This window comes from Vombatus ursinus, unplaced genomic scaffold (genome assembly GCF_900497805.2).
Source record: "Vombatus ursinus unplaced genomic scaffold, bare-nosed wombat genome assembly UNPS02014816.1, whole genome shotgun sequence".
Lineage (NCBI taxonomy): Eukaryota > Metazoa > Chordata > Mammalia > Diprotodontia > Vombatidae > Vombatus > Vombatus ursinus.
In genome coordinates this window covers 23,752,953-23,773,272 of record NW_020954594.1, presented here as the reverse complement: position 1 = coordinate 23,773,272, position 20,320 = coordinate 23,752,953, and the positions used below count along the sequence as shown (strand labels likewise).

The following is a 20,320-nucleotide window of genomic DNA, read 5'->3' as shown; positions in this document are numbered from 1 at the left end:
TCTAACCCCAAATCCAGTGTTCTTTGCACGGTACAAGCTTATGCCTTGGGCCATCTGTGCCCAATCAGTGATCCTTGCTGGAAGACAGAAGTTTCCTTGAGTTAAACTAACTGGAAATAGAAAATTCTGTTCTGCATTTAGTATGGCTCAGGTAAGTAATTCTTCAAGTTCCTACTACCTACATACCACTCCAGTCCGCCTCCTACCATACTAATTTCCTCATCCTGATTTGCCAGTCTTTACACTTCATTTGCAAGAAAGACCCTTCTGTCTATGAAATAGACATCGTGCCCTTTGAACCCTGACTCTATTCTTGTAAGACATATTTGAATTGTACTTCCACTAGTCTTTCTATCTCCTCACTTTAACTGAAACTTGGCTTTCCTTCTTATATCATTCAAAATCCTTTTCCATTAGTGGCCACTTCCTTTTCCATTGCCCCCAATCCACAGTACCAGAAGAAGGGGTTATTATACTCTTGTTCTTTACCATTACTTCCAGATTATTTTCCCATCAAATCTCTCAAAAACCATCCCTTTTTCAAAGTCCACAAATGTCGTTTGTATTCTCTTCAGTCTTATTGCCATCATTTATTGACACCCCCCCCCCCCCCCCTCGTTCTATCACTTTTAAAAATTGCTTTAGACCATGGACTATAGTCTTTACATCCATTCTGTCGGCTTTCCTCATCCCTAGGGACTTTAATATTTGTGTCAGTCGTTCTGACCATAAAATTCCTAAGTTCTTTAACCATAATGACCTCCTTTACCCTAATTAGCCACACATTTGCATGGTCATACTTTTGAATTCCATCTCCAAGACCCTGAACTTTGAATTTCTGATTTCCCACCACAACCTCTCCTGTTCCTTTACTTGGTCATCTGAAACTGTTCTTTACTCTCCTTATGACCTTTCATTCCTTGCACCTTTCCCATTTTATGGTCATTCATCAAATTCATGTCCAAAATTGAACTTTCTGCCTCAAACCTATTGTTTCATCAGACTTCCCCATTTCTGTTGAGGTCATAACCATCCTTCCAGTCACTCAATTCCCAACTTTGGAGTCAACCTTGACTCTTCCCTCTCTCATCCCCCACCCCAGTCCAATCACTTCATTCATTCAATTCATTCAGCAAACATTGATTAATTTTCTGCCATGTACCAGATGCTAAACTGGACCCTGGTGATATAAAGATAGAAATGAAATTGTCTCTGCCTCAGTGAACTTCTACTCTATTGCGAGGAAGCAATGTGTATGCATACAAATAAATGTAAAGTAATTTTTAGGGATGATAATTGAAATAGTACTTAAACTATGATTTCATTGAGAGAGGGAGCACTCAGATGAGTGTTGTTTAGAACATAAGCTCCTTGAGGGCAGGTACTATCTTTTTCCTCATTTTGTTTCCCTAGCATTTAGCACAGGGCTTGGTACATAGTAGGTATTTAAGAAATGTTAATTGGTTGATTGATTGATTAGGAAAGTCCTTCTATCACTGCAGGTTGACCCTTTTTTATGAATTTTCATCTTTGAGGATTGCCTGGGACCTTGAGAGGTTAAGCCACCTGCCATGGATAGGAGCCATCAGAGGTAGGACTTTAACCCAGGACTTTTCTGGATTAGAGGTCAGCTCTCTAATTTACCTCACTGACTCTCAGATGATGATGGGCTTTAAAAATTACAAACAATAGAAAAAAAATCTATCAGAAAGATCATAGATTTGTAGCTAAAAGAGACCTTAAAAACCATCCCCTCATTTTATAGATGAAAAAACTTGGGTGCAGAATAGTTAAGAGAGTTATTTACCCCATTTCAGGTACCTAGGAAGTGCCACTGTTGGGATTTGGACTCCAGTCTTCAAATTCCACATGTATAGCCTCTTTGCACTAGACAGTGCTATATCCCATGTTTAAAAAATGTCTAGGTTTTTAAATTTTTTTTTAAGTCAGTAAATAACACTGAGCTGAGGTGACTAGGGTTAAATAACAACTAAAAAAAATCCAACCTAATAGGTTAATAAGCCAACCAAAATCTCTTGTGGTTTTAGGATTAATAGTAAATCCAGAAATTGAGTAAAATTTTAAAGTTGCTCCAAATTTGGAGACTTCTTAGTGAGAGAATAGCATTTTTCCAGTTCAGCACACTGTTACATGAAATTCTCCAAAGCTCTTTTATTCAGGCTTGTGAAGGAAAACTCGAATGGCCTGAACTGATTTAAGGTTAAGAGATTCTCATAATTTCAATATTAAAGCAGGTAAAACTCAGTGGTTTGTTTTGCTTGTTTCACTTTGAGTTTCTAGGTGGAGCCTGAGGGTTCGATAAACCCAAACACTAAGAGTGAAACGTGGGAGTGTGAACCCATATCAAATCAAACAGAGATTTCTATGAACAAAAGTTTTTGGAATGAAGAATATTTGGGTTAAGGTTATATATTATCACTTTATCAGAAAATAATTCCTATTAGCTCTATGGAAGTTTTCAGTAGGTGTTCTGTACTTAATTTTAAAAGAATATTTATGTATACATATATATACATGTATATATGTAAAATATTTATCTTCAAGTGATTGATATTTGAAATGAGACAACCTAAAGGGGAGGTGGAGTTAATTGTGCTGTGCAAAGAGAGCTGTATTTGCAGTGAGAAGTCCCAAGTTTGGGTCCCTCTGTTGCTTACTACTGATGTGCCTTTGGGAAAATCATATCTCTTTGGGCCTCGGTTTTCCTAATCTATAAAATGAGGGAGTAAAAATGAACCTCTATGGGCTCTTCCAGCTCTATATTTATTAAATTTCCTAGTGTACTATAGCTATAAATACCTAAGACGACCTTTAAAAGTGAGGTGCCTAGCAGCACTGTATTTTATCAAAGCTTGAAACACCCCATGCTTAGGTTTTAAGTACCAAAGGGCTACCAGCTTCCTGACCAATAATGACTCTCCTGAGAGGTAACCTGATGTAACTGAGAGATGTCCAACTTCTGCAGAGAACCAGACTAAAGAAAGGAATTGGGAAATATTTAACAAAATAAATAAAAATACAACATAGAGAATGTTGATTTGTGGCTTTTCTAAGTCAATATGAGGCTACTGGGATCCATTTTCTACTTGAGTTTAATCCTACTAATACTAATCCTTCCTAACTCAGAGTTAGGGAGCCTGGGTTCAAATGTGTGCTGTGGGACACCAATCATCTAACTTCTCAGTTCCTTGGAAAACTAACTCTTTAAGAGTGGTAGAGTAGGTGCCGATCTTCCTTAGTAGGGGTAGTTCCCTCATGAGGAGTTCCTTATATGAATTTACATTGTAAGTTACATTGATCCAAGTTTTTTAAAAAATGACTCTCACAAATTGTGTAGTGGAGACCACTGGACCCTGTTGTTCCTAAAACCTGGCTCTCTTGTTGACTTTGGCACAGCAGTCCATAGCACTTTACCATGGTAAAGTTTGGTAAGCCATGGCAAATATACTTGGTCTTCCCAACTACCATGGGAAATTGCTAAGGGCCACTATGAAGACCCCTATGTTACAGACAAGGAAACAGAAGCTCAGGGAGATTGCAACTGCCCAAGGTCACTAGACTAGGAAGTGGCTGAGCAAGGATTTGCACCCAGGATATTTGATTCAAGTCCAGGATGCTGTCTACCACATCTTGGTTCTAGAGTATATTATGAATGCTTCATTTAACAACACAACAACAACAACTGGAATTTATATAGCACTTGAAGGTTTGTAAAGCTCTTTATATATATTACCTCATTTTATCCTCACAATGACCCAGGGAGTTAGGTAGTGTTTTTATCTCCATTTTACAGATGAGGAAACTGAGGCTGACAGAGGTTACATAGCTTGCCTAGGATGAGATAGCTGGTAAGTGTCTGAGGCTGAGTTTGAACTCAGGCCTTCCTGACTCTAGAATTCTATCTGATGTACCACCTAGATAGCTTGATTATACTGTGCTTAATTTGTTCTTTCTTGGGGCTGAACTGAAAATCCCAGCCATCTTGAATAAAAAAGAACAAAACTTTCTCCCTTCCTCTCCTAACAGAACAGGTCTTCTGTCCAAGGTTGCATGTCTGGGTATGAGCTATTACTGAGTTTATAATAGCGTCTGTGTTTACCTACTGGACTAATCCACTACTTGTATCATTGCTGTGATTTGTACAGCACCATTGGGTACCTTGAGTTTGAAAGGTGCTATATAAAACCAAATTCACTGTAGCGTAGCTTGTTTATCAGTTGTTAAGGTTTAGCTGAGGAGGGATCAAAATCAATGATAGAATGGTTTGCTGAGGTAGTTGCTAACAAGGTGATATTGTAGAAGAACCTTGAGAAAATTTACACATGCTCAAAATATTAGTCTTGGGTGTGATGGATAGAGGAGTATGTTTGAATTCAATCTCCCTGTTCTTTGCTAAAGTCCCCAAAGGCTGTTTCCCTTTGAAATTTAAGAAGGATCCTTTCTCTGGACTTGTTGAGAAACTCATGCAGCCAGTAACTATGATCATTCTTTGAGGGGAGATGATGTTAAAACCAAAACAAAACTGGGGAGTAGATCTTTTATTTTCTTTTCCTTTTTATGGTGATTCTGAGCTGAATCTTGGATTAGATTCAATGACTCAGTCAAAGGTTTGGGGGTTTCACACTTGGGGAAGGAAAGGGTTGTACAAATATCCCAAGTCCATAAGTCTCCTTAATAGTATTAAGATTGAACAGTTTACAATCCATGAAGGGGCAGATGGATAGGGAGCCCTATGAGTGCTTTACTGGCGTATTGCCTGCTCTCTGGATGAAAGCATGTGAAAATTTTCTTGGGGTTGGTAATAAAATTATATGAAAGGATCAGGTAGGCTTACATTTAGTATACTGTAAACCATGGCTTAGAATGCCTTTCTACACACAAGCAGATGGATTTCTACTCGTAAAAACAGCTCTCTCCACATGTGAAAGAACGCAACCAAAATGAAACAGGAGGAGAAACTAAGAAGTGAGGTGGGGGGCAGGGGAGGAGGGGAGAAAAGGAAGCACCGGGTGTTTCAAAATGTTACCACACGCTTACAAAAGGAGCATGTCAGGCAGTAAGAAATTCTTTTAGTTGGTATGCAAGAACAGGCCATGTCACTGAAGAGATTATCTTTCTAAACATCACCAACAAGGAAAGACAGGTGGAAGTAAGTCTACTTACCTAGACTCTGAATTTTAATTCAAGGTCTACCACTGGGTTTCTAGTGTTGAGCTATAATCTATCTGCTTCTGATTATCCAGCTGTAAGTGGCACTAATTACAATCTGCCTTCCTCTAAGATATATTATGAAGCTGTTTGCAAAATCCTTTCTAGGCAAAATGTTCCAAATGCTATTAATTCTGGAAAAAGTCAGTGTCAGCTTAGATGGTATGCTTCCAAATGCTAGCCAGCCTGGTCAGTAATCTCCAGGGATGGCTAAATTGTGCAGCTAGCTTTTTAGGGAATGTGTATGAAGAAACATTTAGGGACTGTTGAAAATACTGTAACATGAGGCAATAAATGGAGCTTAAAAATCATCACAGGTGAAACGACAGTGAAACTATTATCAAGCAAACAAAAGAGAAAATGATCTGGGCTAAGTATTTGGGAAGCGTGATAAGACTGACAAAATGAACTGAGGACGGTTGCTGGGCACCTTTCTGCCACCACAATGCAAAGTTGGGGTTGGTGGAAGGAGGAGGGAGGAACAGTTTCTCCTTCATAAGCCATGGTCTTGAGAGCGGAGTTTTGCCTTTAGTAGGAAAGAGGAGAGGAACACGCACTGCACGCATTGGTAGTTAGAAGACTTAAATTTGTATCCGAGGTCAATCACTTTCTAGTGCTTATGATTGCAGACAGGTTATTTAACCTCAATGGCCTTCACTTTCCTCATCTTCAAAATAGAACCTTTCTTTACTTGTCCTACCTATTCTTATGGAGTTTCTGTGAGGATGTCAGAGGATTTCTTCTTTCTTTTTATTAAGTCATCTAGCTAGATGCTGGAATCACAAAGACAGAGAGCTTTCAAGGAGCTTACCTTCTGTCTATGTAAGCTACAATGTCCTCTCTCAAAGTTTAGACCACTGTCTTCCATGTCATGTCTCTCATCATCCAGTTCTTCTCATATCCCTGCCTTTCTCACTCTCAGCTTCTCTGTTTCTTCCTGCTTTGATCTAGAACTTCCAGAGACAGTTTCTGTCTTCTAAGCAAGTAGCTGGATTGGTCATTAAATCACAGATCTGTTATAGTTTAGCATTAAGCATTTACATTTCCTGAATGCAATTTGTTTTACAAAGACTACTGAACAATCACTTTTTTTTTTAAAGAATAGAATATTTTTGTTATGGTTGCAGTACTGGACTCACTAAAACACACAATGAGTTGCACTGAATTAGAGATTAGTAGGGTTTAGCTGGGTTGTCATCCTACCATTTACTTTTAGGGCTAAAATCCATTTTCTTTACTTTTTAAACAGTGCTAAAGCTTCCCAGCCAGTACTTTCTCAGCTTTTTTCCTTCTTTCCCTTCTTATTCCTCCCCTTTGTACTCTTCATCTCTTCCTCTTTGGGTTTTTGACAGGCAGCTAGGTGCTGCAGTGGATAGAATGCTGGAAGTCAGGAAGACTTGAGTTCAAATCTAGCCTCAGATGCTTACTAGCTGTGTGACTCTGGGCAAGTCACTTAGCTCTGTTTGCCTCAGTTTCTTCATCTGTCAAATGGGCTGGAGAAGACAATAGCAAACCACTCCACTCTCATTGCTAAGAAAACCCTAAATGGGGTCTTGAAGAGTCAGATACAATTGAAACGACTCAACAATTAGAAATCTGGTTTCTTTCCTCTCTTAATAGGAATTGGGCTAGAGGTGATCAGGGTTGGCGATGGGGAGGGAGGTGAGCTTTCAGGGTAGTTTATAGATTTACAGTTAGAGACTATTCTCCCCACTTTTCTTTCTTTTTAATTTATTTATTTTAGTTTTCAACATGTGCTTCCACAAGATTTTGAGTTCCAAATGTTCACCCCATCTCGCCCCTCCCCACTATCCAAGATGGTATGCATTCTGAATACCCCTTCCTCTAGTCTGCCTTCCCTTCTATCTCTCCCCCCTTCTCTTATCCCCTTCCCCTTCTATTTTCCTGTAGGGCAGGATAGATTTCTGTACCCCATTTCCTGTATTTCTTATTTCCCAGTTGCATTTGAAAACATTTTTTAAACATATGTATTCTCCCCACTTTTCAAATGAGAAAACTGATGCCAAAATATATAAAGTACCTGACGTGGAATCACATAGTTGAAGGGGAGTGAATGGTTTGGGAGGGGTTGCTAACCAAACCATAATAGTTCCTTTCCCCCTGTTACTTTAAGCACTGATTAGTAGAGTGTGGAAGCTGGAGAGAAGGAAGGGCTTTAAATATCCCCAAGATCCCCTTCAGGTATAAAATTCCGTATATGATCTTGTGTTAGCCACTGTCCTGTCCTGAAGGGACTGGTGATACTAAGCCATTCAGTTGGAAGTTATCTGGGATGCTGTCAGTCAATAAGCAAATGAGAGAATATTTATAAGCTACTGGACACATTCAATTGCTTTTCAGTTGTGTCCAAATCTTTGTGACCCCATTTGGGATTTTTTTGGCACAGATACTGGAGTGGTTTGCCATTTCCTTTTCCAGCTCATTTTACAGATGAGGAAACTGAGGCAAACAGCATTAAGTGTCGTGCCCAGGGTCACACAGCTAGTAAGTGTCTGAGGCCAGATTTAAACTCAGGAAAATGAGTTTATTAACCACTGTGCCACCTAGATGTCCTGTTGGACATAAATAAGGATTTAATAAAAGACTGTTCCTTTCCCTCTCTAAACATTTAAAAGGCTGCTCTTTGCCAGGCACTGTGCTAAGCACTGGGAATACAACAGAAACAACAACAACAACAACAACAACAACAGTACAGGGAAAAGACAGTCCCTGCTGTCAAGGAGCTGTTCTTTCCTGTCCTCCCCAACAATCTTCAGAAACCATCTTTGATGCCCTTACTCATCTCACACAGTTCTTCCATGTTAATTCTGAATCCTCTTAGACCTCATGAACATAGTTTGAATTCTATTAATTTGCACCTTATTAGGGACTCTTTAAGAATACGAGGTTAGTTTATTGAGTATGTGAAGCTGGACACAAAGGAAAGAATTATGGCATTGAAGTCAGGGGACCTAGGTTCAAATCTCAGGTTTGGGATCACCTCCGTCAGTCACTGAAGTGCTGACCCTCAGTTTTCTTTTCTGTAAAACGGAGATGATAATAGCTGCCTTGCTTATTTCATGGCAATGTTGTGAAGCTGAACTAATTTGTGTGAACATTCTTCAAAAGCAATAAAGTGCTGTGAAAATGTAAGGTATTTTTGCCGTTATTATTAGTTTACCATGTAAATTCTTAAAGACAGGGACTGAATTTTCTGTTTCCTCTGTAGTGTTTATCACAATCCTAGGTACAAAGAGGGTTATCTTGTACAGAGTGAGGACCCAGTTCATATTGAGGAAGTGAAGATTGAAAACCTTGCCAGGTGGCCAAAAGGAAGGGTGAAGACAGGATGTAGCCAGGGGGTGAAAAGGAGCAGGCAAAGAAAAGTGAGGCTCTGTGTAGTATAGTAGAGAGAAAGAGGGGCTTAGAATCAGTGGGGATCTGGGTTTGCATTATACCTTTAACACTTGCTAACTGTGTTGCCTTAGGCAAACCCCTTAAATCTCTGTGCCTCAGTTTCCTCATCTATAAAATGGGAATAATTGTTATTTGAATCAAACTAGAGAATACATGTAAAATGCTTTATAAACTTTTGTGCTATATAAATACCAGTTATTATTATTATGGTGGGTGCACAGAGAAAATGGAGGTCTTTGGGTTAGTTAGTGTTGTTGTTCAGTCATTTATAATCATGTCTGACTTTGATCCCATTTGGGGTTTTCTTGGCAAAGAGACTAGAGTGATATGTTATTTTCTTTTCCAGCTCATTTTATAGATGACGAAACTGAAGCAAACAGGGTTAAGTGACTTGCCCAGGGTCACATAGCTAGTAAATGTCTGGGGTCAGATTTGAACTCCAGGACTGGCATTCTATCCAGGGCCACCTAGCTAGCATGGCATAATAGAAAGAATGCTGGATTTGGGGCTAGAAGATCAGGTTTTGAATTCTTACTGCAGCTTAACTACCTAACATCCTAAGAATCTAGTGCAGGTGTAAGAACTTGAGGCCACATGTAGCCCTCTAGGTCCTCAAGTGCAGCCCTTTGACCAAATTCAAACTTCACTTTGGATTTAGTCAGAGGGCTGCACTTGAGGACCTAGAGGGCCACATGTGGTCTTGAGATTGACAGTTCCCAACTCCTGATTGAGTGAAAGCTAAAAAGGAAGGGCCTGATCAGGAGATTTGGAATAGATAAGCACAAAATTACATTTCAGAGTGTGGTAAGCTGTGGAGTCTGACTTTGCTATTCAGCTTTGTGTGCAGAGGGAACCCACCAATCTTCCTTTTTTTCCCCTCTCAAGCAATTAACAAATATTTCTTGAGGGTAGACTGTGTGCCAGGACCCCTCTAGATCCAAGGGTGTGCAAAGAAGTGATAAGATATAGAATCTGTGCTCAGAGGAGTTAGGTTTACAGAGATGAAGATCTATGAAAAGATAGCTAATATAAACACAAAGCTGTAAGTGATAAACATCTAATGAGCGGTAGGACTAACCTGTTACAGGAGGAAAGAGGAAAGAGGAAGAAAATTGCGGGTTTTATAGTAGGATAAAGTTTAATGGAGGTGATGGGACTTTGATAGATGCGTTTCAGACCAGAGGGATGAGTGAAGAGGCAAGGATAGGTGAGAGCACAGTCCTGTACACAAAGTAAGTGCTTCCTAGATGGTTGCTGAATTGAATTGAAAGGGAAGACATACTCTATGATCAAGAGCATTAAACTCAAATAGAAAAGGATCCCCACTGGCCATGTGTTGATTTAGAAAACTACAAATTAACATTATCTATACTGCATAAAATGTATTGTATTTTTATTTATTTTGTTAAACATTTCTCAATTTTTTGTATTTTAATTTGGTACTGTGGCAGCTTATAGCCCCCAGGCAGAGTTTGACACCTCTGTTCTAGGGCACATTTCCATTTAATGACCACTCATCAAGTGCCTATGAAAGACTATACTTTGGCAAAGTGGAAGAAACAAGAGATTCAGAATTAGAGCATCCAGGTTCACAACCCACCTCTGTCTGTTACCACTTGAGAGACCTTGGACAAGTCAGTTTGACAATGAGTAGACTGGGTTAGATGGGCCTGTGAGGTCCCTTACCACTCCAAGTTTATGATCCCAGATTCTACTCCATGCAAAGCATTGTGCTAGGCCAGCAGGGATATGAAAACAAAATGAAAAATAATTTCCAGCCTCAAAAAGCTTACATTCTACTAGTGTTGGTTTCAGGGCAATACAACATTTACAAAGGATAAATAAGTATAAGATAATTTGAAAAGGTGGAGAGAGCACTAAATAAAATGGACAGCAGATAGACCAATTGTCTGGAGCAGAGGCTTCAAATGGGGAAGTAATGAGAGGGTGTAACCAGAAGACTTGGGTTCACATTCTAGCTTTGCTACTTAACTACCCCTGTGATCAAAGGCAAGTTTCCAGGCTTCCATTTCTTCGTATTTTAAAATGGGGAGTTGGATTTAGGTTTCTTCCATCCTCAAACCTTTTATGCCAATCTTGTGACTAGTTTGGAAAAGGTTAGTCTGTAGTCTTATCCCATAATGTCATTTTTGAACACCTGAAGTACTTAGAAAAATCTGTCCTCCCCTACTCTCCCCTCCTCCACAATCAATTAATCAACCAATGAATATTTATTCAATCTTTTTATGAAACTTCATATTAAAAGGTGTACATTTGATGCTAAGAGCACCCGGTCTTCTTGGTTCTGCCAAATCTTTATTGTCCTTGCTTCTCTGATTGCTTTCCTCTGCTCTTCCAGTCTCTCCTTTCTTGGACTGACTATTCCTGTTCTAGCAGGCTCCCACCACCTTATTCCACTCTAATTGGTCCCTAGTCGTCCCCATTTCAATAGATTCTCTTTTACTGTGATTAGCCAATTGCTATGCTGGCCCAAAGAGGTGTTGTAACTTCTGAAGTATGGTGCCAACATCCTATGCCCAAAGAATTATAGTTCCAACTTAACTTTGGTATATCTAAATAATAATAATGGTATAAAAGCTAATAGGTTGTAAGCTTCAGTGACTGGGAGGATAGTGGTATCTTTGAAAGAAACAGGGAACAGATTTCACATATATAATGGGTATCATATTGCTTGCCTTCTCAGTGGGTAGGGGAAGAGCTGGAGGGAGAGAGAGAATTTGGAACTTGAAATTTAAAAAAAGTTAAAAATCAATAAATAATGAATTTTTAAAAAGTAATAACAAACACGAATTCTGTTTCTGGGAGCCAAGATGGTGGAGTAAGAAGTAAGTCAATCTTACCCTCCCTTATTGACCTCTGAAAGGGCAGAAAATATTGACCCAGGAAAAACCCTGAGCCAGCAAAAAGACAGGGCTCTGCAGTCTTGTAGCCCAGGAAGCTTGGGGGATTAATGGGAAAAGCCCTTCTCACTCTGGGGTTGGGGAAGCAGTACAGGACAGGAGGTGTCCCGGTAAACCCCACCTCAGCATACCAGTAGGAGATCCTGAGACCCAGGTTGGTGAAGCAGGCAAGTGCCAACACCAGGGACCACCCTCCCAGAGCCTCGATACAGGCAGGGGAACCGGTAGACACCAGCTTGGAAAACCACCATGGGCAACGACGTTCTCCAGCAGCCAAATCACCCAGTGCCTCCACACAACTCTGGGAAGCACAACTCCAGGAGGCAAAACTCCAGGCTGACACACATTTACCAGCAGTGAAACATCCCTGTGCAAGGCCTGGGTGAGCAGGAAAAGAAGCATGAATAAGTGTCCCCTTCGCTCCAGTAGCAGAGCTCACCTTTTTTTTTTTTTTTTTTTTAAGTCTGGAAATATGTAAACACTATGCACAAAAAGCAGAAATGGACAATGACCGTAAATTCTTATTGTGGAGAAAGAGAAGATCAAGGCACAAATTCAGAAGAGGACAACATTGTCAATATACCCACATCTGAAACCTTGAAGGGGAATATGAATTAGTCTCAAGCCCAAAAAGTCTTTTTGGAAGAGTTCAAGAAGGATTTTAAAAGTCAAATAAGAGAGGTAGAAGAAAAATTGGGAAAAGAAATGATAGGTATGCAAAAGAGAGTCAATAGCTGGGAAAAGGAAGGACAAAAATTAACTGTAGAAAACAAGTCCTTAAAAAGTAGAATTGGCCACATGGAAAAGGAGGTACAAAATCTAATAGAAGAAAACAACTCCTTAAAAATTAGAATGGGGCAAGTGGAAATTAATGACTTTATGAGAGAGCAAGAATCAGTCAAACAGAAACAAAAGAATGAAAAAATAGAAGAAAACATAAAACACCTCATTGGTAAAACAACTGACCTGGAAAATAGATCCAGGAGAGATAATTTAAAAATTACTAGTCTACCTGAAAACTATGATGAAAAAAAGAGCCTGGACAACATCCTACAGGAAATCATCAAAGAAGACTGCCCTGGGATCCTAGAACCAGAGGGTAAATTAGCATCGAAAGAATCCACTGATCACTTTCTAAAGAGATCCCAAGTTGAGTCAAGGAATATTGTAGCCAAATTGTAAAATTACCAGATGAAAGAGAAAATACTAGGGGCAGCCAGAAGGAAACAATTTAAATATCATGGAACAACAGTCAGGATCACAAAGGACCTTGCATCTTCTAAATTAAAAGATCAGAGGGCATGGAATACAATATTCTGTAAGGCAAAGGAGCTTGGATTACAACCAAGCGAAACTGAGTATTCTCTTTCAGGGGAGGAGATGGACATTCAATGAAATAGGGGACTTCCAAACATTCCTGATGAAAAGACCAGAACTCAATAGAATATTTGATCTGCAAAAAGTAATAACAGATAGGGACCACAGACAAAAGATACTGACCAAAAGGGAGACTTAACAATGAAATCTTAAATAATGAGTAGATCAAAGAACAAATAATAGAAAAAATTATTAACTATGTAAAAAGAAAATGATAATGATGAAACAGCATACAAAAATTTCTGTAGCTAAAGCAGTCCTTGGGGGAAATATCATATCCTTAATCATACATTAATGAATGTGAATATACATTTAAAAAAAGTTAGAGGATCAACAAATCTAAAGTAAGCGCAAAAGAGGAGGTATTAAAAATGAGAGGGAAAGTAGATAAATTAAAAACAAAAAAATCCCCATAGAAATGATAAATAAAACTAAAAGCTGGCTTTTTGAAAAGACTAATAAAATTGATAAACTTTATCTAATCTATCAAGAAGAAAGCAGAAAATCAAATCAATAAAATAGCAAATGAGCAAGCTGAAATCCCAGCAAAACCAGAAGAAACAAAAGAATAATCAGAACATATCATGCATAGTTACATGCTAACAAAACTGAGAACACAAAAGAATTAAAGGAATACCTTCAAAAATATAAAATTTCCCAACTATCATAGAATTCTTAAATAACCCAATCACAGAAAAGGAAATAGATCTAGCTGTAAAAGTAGGAAAAAACCCTTGGACCTGATAGATTCACAGGAGAATTCTGTCAGACTTTTAAAGAGCAGTTAGTACCTGTACTTCAAAAAATATTCTAAAAATCAAAGAAGATAGAACCCTATGAGAATCCTTTTATAGACAAATATAATCCTAATACCGAAATCAGGAAAAGATAAAACACGGACAGAAAATTATAGGCCAATATCATTAGTGAATTTTGACTCAAAATTTTTAAACAAAATCCTATCAAAGATATTACAAAGATTAAAAAATACAACACTTTTATGTTAAAACTCCTGCAAAGTATAGGCCTACTGGGACTTTAAAAAAAAATCATAAAAAACATCTATCTAAAACTGAAAGCAGGCATCTTATGTAATGGGGATATACTAGGACCTTTTCCCGTAAATACAGGAGTGAAGCAAAGATGCTCACTCTCCCCATTGTTATTTAATAAAGTTTTTGAAATAGCAATAAGACAAGAGAAGAGAATTAGGAATAAAGATAGATAAAAAGGAGATAATATTATCACTGTTTGCTGATGTTATGATAGTTTACTTGGAAAACCCCACAGGGAATTAGCAAAGATAGTAATTGAAACAATAGTGTCAGCAAAGTTTCAGGCTACAAAATAAGTCCTCAAAAATCGGGACAGCTAGGTGGTACAGTGGATAAAGCACTGGCCCTGGAGTCAGGAGGACCTGAGTTCAAATCCAGCCTCAGACGCTTGACACTTACTAGCTGTGTGACCCTGGGCAAGTCACTTAACCCAATTGCCTAGCCAAAAAAAAAAAAAATCCTCAGAAAGCAATAGCATTTCTATATAATGATAACAAAACCCAAGAAGCACTAAATAGAAAGGGTCATCCCATTCTAAATAACTACAAAATGCATAAAATATCTGAGAATCAACCTCCCAAAGTACACAAAAGACTTGTAGAAATTCATTTACAAAGTGCTCCTTAAAGAATTAAAGAATAATCTAAATAGCTGGAGGAATAATCATGGTTCATGGCTAGGCCATACCAATATAATAAAAATGACAATTATTTAAATTCTTTACCTATAAAATTATCAAGAACATATTTCAGAGAACTTGATAAAATAATAAGAAACTTTATTTGGAAAAAACAAAAGGAAAATAATGAAAAGAAGTAAAGGTAAAGGGAGAATAGTACTTTCAGACCTCAAGCTACGTTATACAGTAGCAGTCATCAAAACGATATTAGTTAAAAAATAGAGAGATCAGTGGAATAGACTAGACAAGAGTGATTCATAAATAACAGAACTCAATAATCTAGTGTTTGATAAAGTAGAAAATTTGTTACTTAAGGAGAAAATACTTTTTTGATAAAAAAAACACTGCTGGGGCAGCTGGAAAGCAGTATGGCAGAAATTAGGCTCAGATCAACATCTTACACCACACTCTATAATACATTTTCAGTGGATACAGGACCTTAATATTAAAGATAATAGTATAAAAAAATTAGAAAAAAAACCAGATCATGTTCTTTTCACAGCTATGGGTAAGAAATATATTCTTAATCAAATAAGAGATAAAGGCAATTATAAAAGATAAAAGAGATCACTTTGATTTCTTAAAACTGAAAAGGTTTTGTACAGAAAACAATAATGTATCTAGGATAAGAAGGTTGAGAATGAGAAAAAAATCTTTATATCACATGTCTCTAATGAGTGTTTGATGTCCAAGATATATAAATAATTAATACATACATATAACTAATAACCATTCTTCCATTGATAAATGGTCAAAAGATATGAACAGTTCTCAAAAGAAGAACTACATCTGAAGTTTTTATTTATGATTTATGATGAAAAATGCTATCCATCTCCAGAGAAAGAACTGATGGAGTCTGCATGCAAATAGAAGAATTTTTTTTTTACTTTCTTATTTTCTTGTTTTTTATCTTTTTTTTCTTCTTGGTTTGTGTTTTCTTTCACAATATGACTAATATGAAATATGTTTTGCATAACTGTACATGTATAACCTATGTTAAATTTCTTACCTTCTCAATGAGGGGAGAGAAAAGGAGGAGGAGGAAGGGAGGGAGGGAATTTGGAAGTCAAAATTTTTAAAAAATGAATGTTAAAAGTTATTTTTATATGCAATTGGGAAATATAAAATATTAAATAAAAATTTTAGAAAAGAACTGAAGTTTTCATATTCATATGGAAAAATGCTCCAAATCATTAATAAGAGAAATGCAAATCAAAACAAGTCTGAGGTTTCACCTCATACCCTACAATTTGGTAAAAATTGGCAACAGTTATTTGTCAACAATCAATATTGGAGGGGTTGTGAAAAAATAGGCCTACTAATACATTGTTGTGGAGCTGTGAAACAGTATAAACATTTTGGAAAATAATTTGGAATTATTCAAATAAACTAACCAAAATGTCCATATCCTTTGAACCAGAGACTCCATTAGTGGGAGGGAAGGAAACCATCAATAAGAAAAAAGTCCCCATATACTCCAAAGTAATAACTAAGAATTGAAAACAAAGTAGATGTCCATAAATTGGGGAATGTCTAAACAAATTGTGGTACATGAATGTAATGGAATACTACTACACTCTAAGAAATGAAGCATATGATGAATACAGAGAAGCCTGAAAAAATCTATATGAACTGATTCAGAGTGGAATAAGGAGAGCCAAGAAAACAAGATACACAGTAACTATAACAATGTAAATAGAAAGAACAACCTCAAAAAAAATTAAAAGTAAATGTAACGAAATTATAAAGATCAAATGGGACTTGAATGAAGAGGTATGAGAAGATAGCTCTAACATACAACTTGGTAGAGGTGAGAGGTCCAGAGGTGTTAGACACTGTACATATTTTCAGATTTTTTTCACTATTAATTAGTTAAACTGACTTTTTTTTCCTAAAAAATTTGTCATGCGGGATGGCTCTGAGGGAGGTAGAGGAGGAGAGACACATGGGTTACCGTGGTGATATAAGAAACAGAAAATATCAATAAAATTATTTTTAAAAAAAAGTAATTAGGAAAGTTCAGAAGAAGAAGATAATGAGTTTAGTTTTGGATGTGTTGAATCAAGGTATCTATGGGAAATCCAGTTTGAGATATCCAACAGGCAGTGAGAGACATAAGACTGAAACTCAGCAAAGAGGTTAGGGCTGGATAAGTAATTTTGAGAGTCATCTGCATAAAGATGATAATTGAATCCATGAGAGCTAATGAGATTCCCGAGTGAAATAGTAGAGAGAAAGAGAAAAGAAGAAAGCCCAGGACAAAGCCCTGGAAGACACCCACCATTTTGCAGACATAATCTGGATCTGGAGAAGGAAATGGTAAACCACTCCAGTATCTTTGCCAAGAAAACCCAAAATGGGGTCATGAAGAGTCAGACATGATTGAAACAACTGAACAACAATAACAACAACAAAGGAGGCTGAATAGGAACATTCAGATAAGTAAAGAGAACCAGGAGAAAGTAATGTCATGAAAACCTGGAGAGGAGGGGGAATCAAGGAGAAGAAGGTTATCAACTGTATTGAAGGCTACAGAGAGGTCAAGAAGGATGAGGATTGAGAAAAGGCCATTACATTTGGCAATTAAGAGGTCATTAGTAACTTTGGAGAGAGCAGTTTCAGTTGAATAATGAGGTCTAAAGCCATACTGTAGAGAGTTAAGAGAGTGAGAGGAAAAGTTTTGAAAGCCTTCTAAAAGAGTTTAGCCACAAAAGAGAGGTGAGTTTTAGGAGGACAGCTAGCAGAGATGGATGGATGAAGTGAGGGTTTTTTGGGGATGGGCGTGGACATGTCTATAGGCAATAGAGAAGCAGCTGGTAGACAAGGAGAGATTAAAAATAAGTGAGAGAGTGGAGAGTATAGAGGAGGCAACATGCTGAAGAAGATAAATGGAATAGGATCCTTTATATAGGTAGAGGAGTTTGTTTTGGCAAAGAGAAAGACCATTACTTCATATGAAATAGGGGTGAAGTAAGAGACAGTGGCAGAAGGCATCTGAGTGATAGGAGCTGAGGAGGAGGAGAAAAGGAGTTCTCAGAGAATGACCTCATTTCAACTGAGATGGTAGGTGGAGGAGGAGCCACGGGAGGTCTGAGGAGGAATGAATAGGTTTGAAAGAGCTTCCATAGTACGGGATAGTAAGTGTATTATTAGGGAGGTGATAAAGGATTGGCTTGTAGCAATGTGGGCCCTGTTGAGATTATATAAAGATAAATTTGTAGGGAATCCAGTCACTACAATTTCTAGCTTTGTTCAGGAGCAAATGAACACTTAGCATAGTGCCTGGCACCAAGTAGATGCTTGCTTATTAAATAATTGAATGAAGGTGAAATCACTTGTCCAAGGTTACTCAGGTATTACAGCTAGGTTTTCTGACTCTGAATCTAGTGCTTTTATCACTGTACTACAGTAATCCTGCCTCTGCCACTTACTACCTGTAAGTATTGTTCCCTACCTGTAAAACAAGGGGGTTGGACCAGGTGAAGTCCCTTCTGGCTGTCAGTCTTATGAATAGAAGAATGAATGAATGAATGAAAAATAATGTATTAAGCCTTATGGTACACCAAGCTAGTAGTGTGTGAAGTGCTAGAGATGCAAATATAGAAGTGAAGAGTCAGTCCCTGACCTCAAGGAACTTTAATTTTTAATTGATTTTTACTTACACTTGTTTTTACATTTCTTATACTCTGCCATATGCTTTCTCTCCACCACCCCCTCCCCCGAGCCATAGCTTACCTGTCTTTCTGTCTGTCTATCTATCTGTCTGTCTATCTATCTATCTATCTATCTATCTATCTATCTATCTATCTATCTATCTATCTATCTATCCATCTATCATGGACAATGCTTTTGTGCTTTCCCAGTCACCAATGAAGTGAAGCAGGGTTATGTACTTGCTCTGATGCTTTTTTAGGATGATCTTTTCTGTGATGTTGTCAGATGCTTTCAATAAGGATGAAAATGGCATTAAAGTCTGCTACTGAACTGACAGTAAATTATTTAACTTGAAAAGGCTACAAGTCAAAACTAAAGTGGAGAGTTGGTACGTGACTTTTGGTTTGCTGATGATTGTGCACTCAATGAAGCCTATGAGGCTGAGATGCAGTAAAGTATGGAATGATTTTCTGATGCTTGTGCTAATTTTGGCTTGACAGTTAATCTAAGAAACAGAGGTTCTTCACCAGTCAATCCCACATCATTCATATGTGAAACCATCGGTTACAGCAAATGGAGAAATTTTGAATGCTGTGAATAAGTTCACTTACCTTGGCAGCATAGTTTCCAGTGTTGTACACATAGATGAGAGGTTGAAAAACGTTTTGCCAGAGCTAGCTTAGTGTTTGGGAGGTTCCAAAAGAAAGTATGGAAGAGAAGAGGTCTACAGAGCCATTGTGCAGACTTCACTCTTATATGCCTGTGAAACCTGAACAGTATACTAGCACCATGCCATGAAATCACTCCCATTTGAATTGTCTTAGGAAGATTCTGAAGATCACCTGTCAAGAAAAGGTACTGGACACTGAGATCTTTTCTCAAGCCAAACTGCCAAGCATTCAAACTCTACTGCAGAGAGTGCAACTCTGATAGGCTGGCCACATTGTTTGAATGCCAAATGTAAGTTTGTCTAAAAGACTATTTTACAGAGAACTCACACAAGGTAGGTGCTCACGTGGTGGTGGGAAAAATCGATTCAATGACACTCTCAAGGTCTCTCTGGAGAACTTTGGAATTAATTGTGAGACATGGGAGACACTGGCATAGGACTGCCCAGCATCGTGTGCCCACATCAAAGAAGGTGCTGCGCTTTCTGAGCAAAGCAGAATTGCAGTAGCTCAAAAGAAACGTGAGATTTGTAAATTTAAAGGCATCTCGACCCCAAATGTTCATTTAGGCTATTTGTTTCCTATCTGTGGTAGAGCCTTCTTGGAATCCAAATTGGATTCTGTCAAAGGACTTCACTTGAGGACCTAGAGGGCCACATGTGGCCTCGAGGCCACAGGTTCCCCACCTTGGATCCTATTACTTATTATATTCAAGAGGTTTATCATATTGTCATTGTTATCTAGGACACCTAATTGTCTTCTTAGCCTATGACAGCTCAGAACTCCTGAATTCAAGAGATCTGCCAGCTTCAACACTACGCTAACAGAGATTATAAGCAAGATCAGAACCATCTCTTATAACAAAGAATTTTTAAAAAGAGAAAGAAAGTGAAAAAATTCACCAAAACTAATTAATGCAACAAAAAGAAAAGCAATATGTATGTCATATAAAATATTTCATACCTACAATCTCCCACTTTTGCTAAGGATCAGGGGAGGTATATTCTTACATCTTTTCTTTGAGGCCATATTTGGTCTTTATAATTTCACAGCTTCCAGTTATGATTGTTTTGTGGTTGTTCTTTCAATTTACATTGCCATAATTATCATGTATATTGTTTTCCTGACTCTGCTTGCTCCACTTTGCATCAGTTCAGATAAATCTTCCATGCTTCTCTTTATTCATCATGTTTATTGTTTTTGTTTTGTTTTGTTTTGTTTTTACAGCACAATAGTGGTAAATAGGGACAATACATACAGCCTAGTGGTGGCCAGAGGGGAGCATTTTGGTTTGGAAAGTCAAAGGGAGTGGTGTAAAGA

At 37.9% G+C, this 20,320-nt stretch overlaps 1 long non-coding RNA gene across 3 annotated transcripts in view; it reads left to right on the top strand.

The window, feature by feature from the left end:
- Positions 1-20,320, top strand: part of LOC114023008 — a 48,722-nt gene that overhangs the window by 10,882 nt on the left and 17,520 nt on the right. Inside the window, exon 1 of one of the 3 annotated variants that reach the window (XR_003566734.1) lies at positions 5,106-5,170. The exons of the other annotated variants lie outside the window; for them this stretch is intronic. This is a non-coding gene — a long non-coding RNA (uncharacterized LOC114023008). Of the gene's footprint in view, positions 1-5,105; positions 5,171-20,320 lie in introns of those variants that run through there. 3 annotated transcript variants of the gene reach the window in all.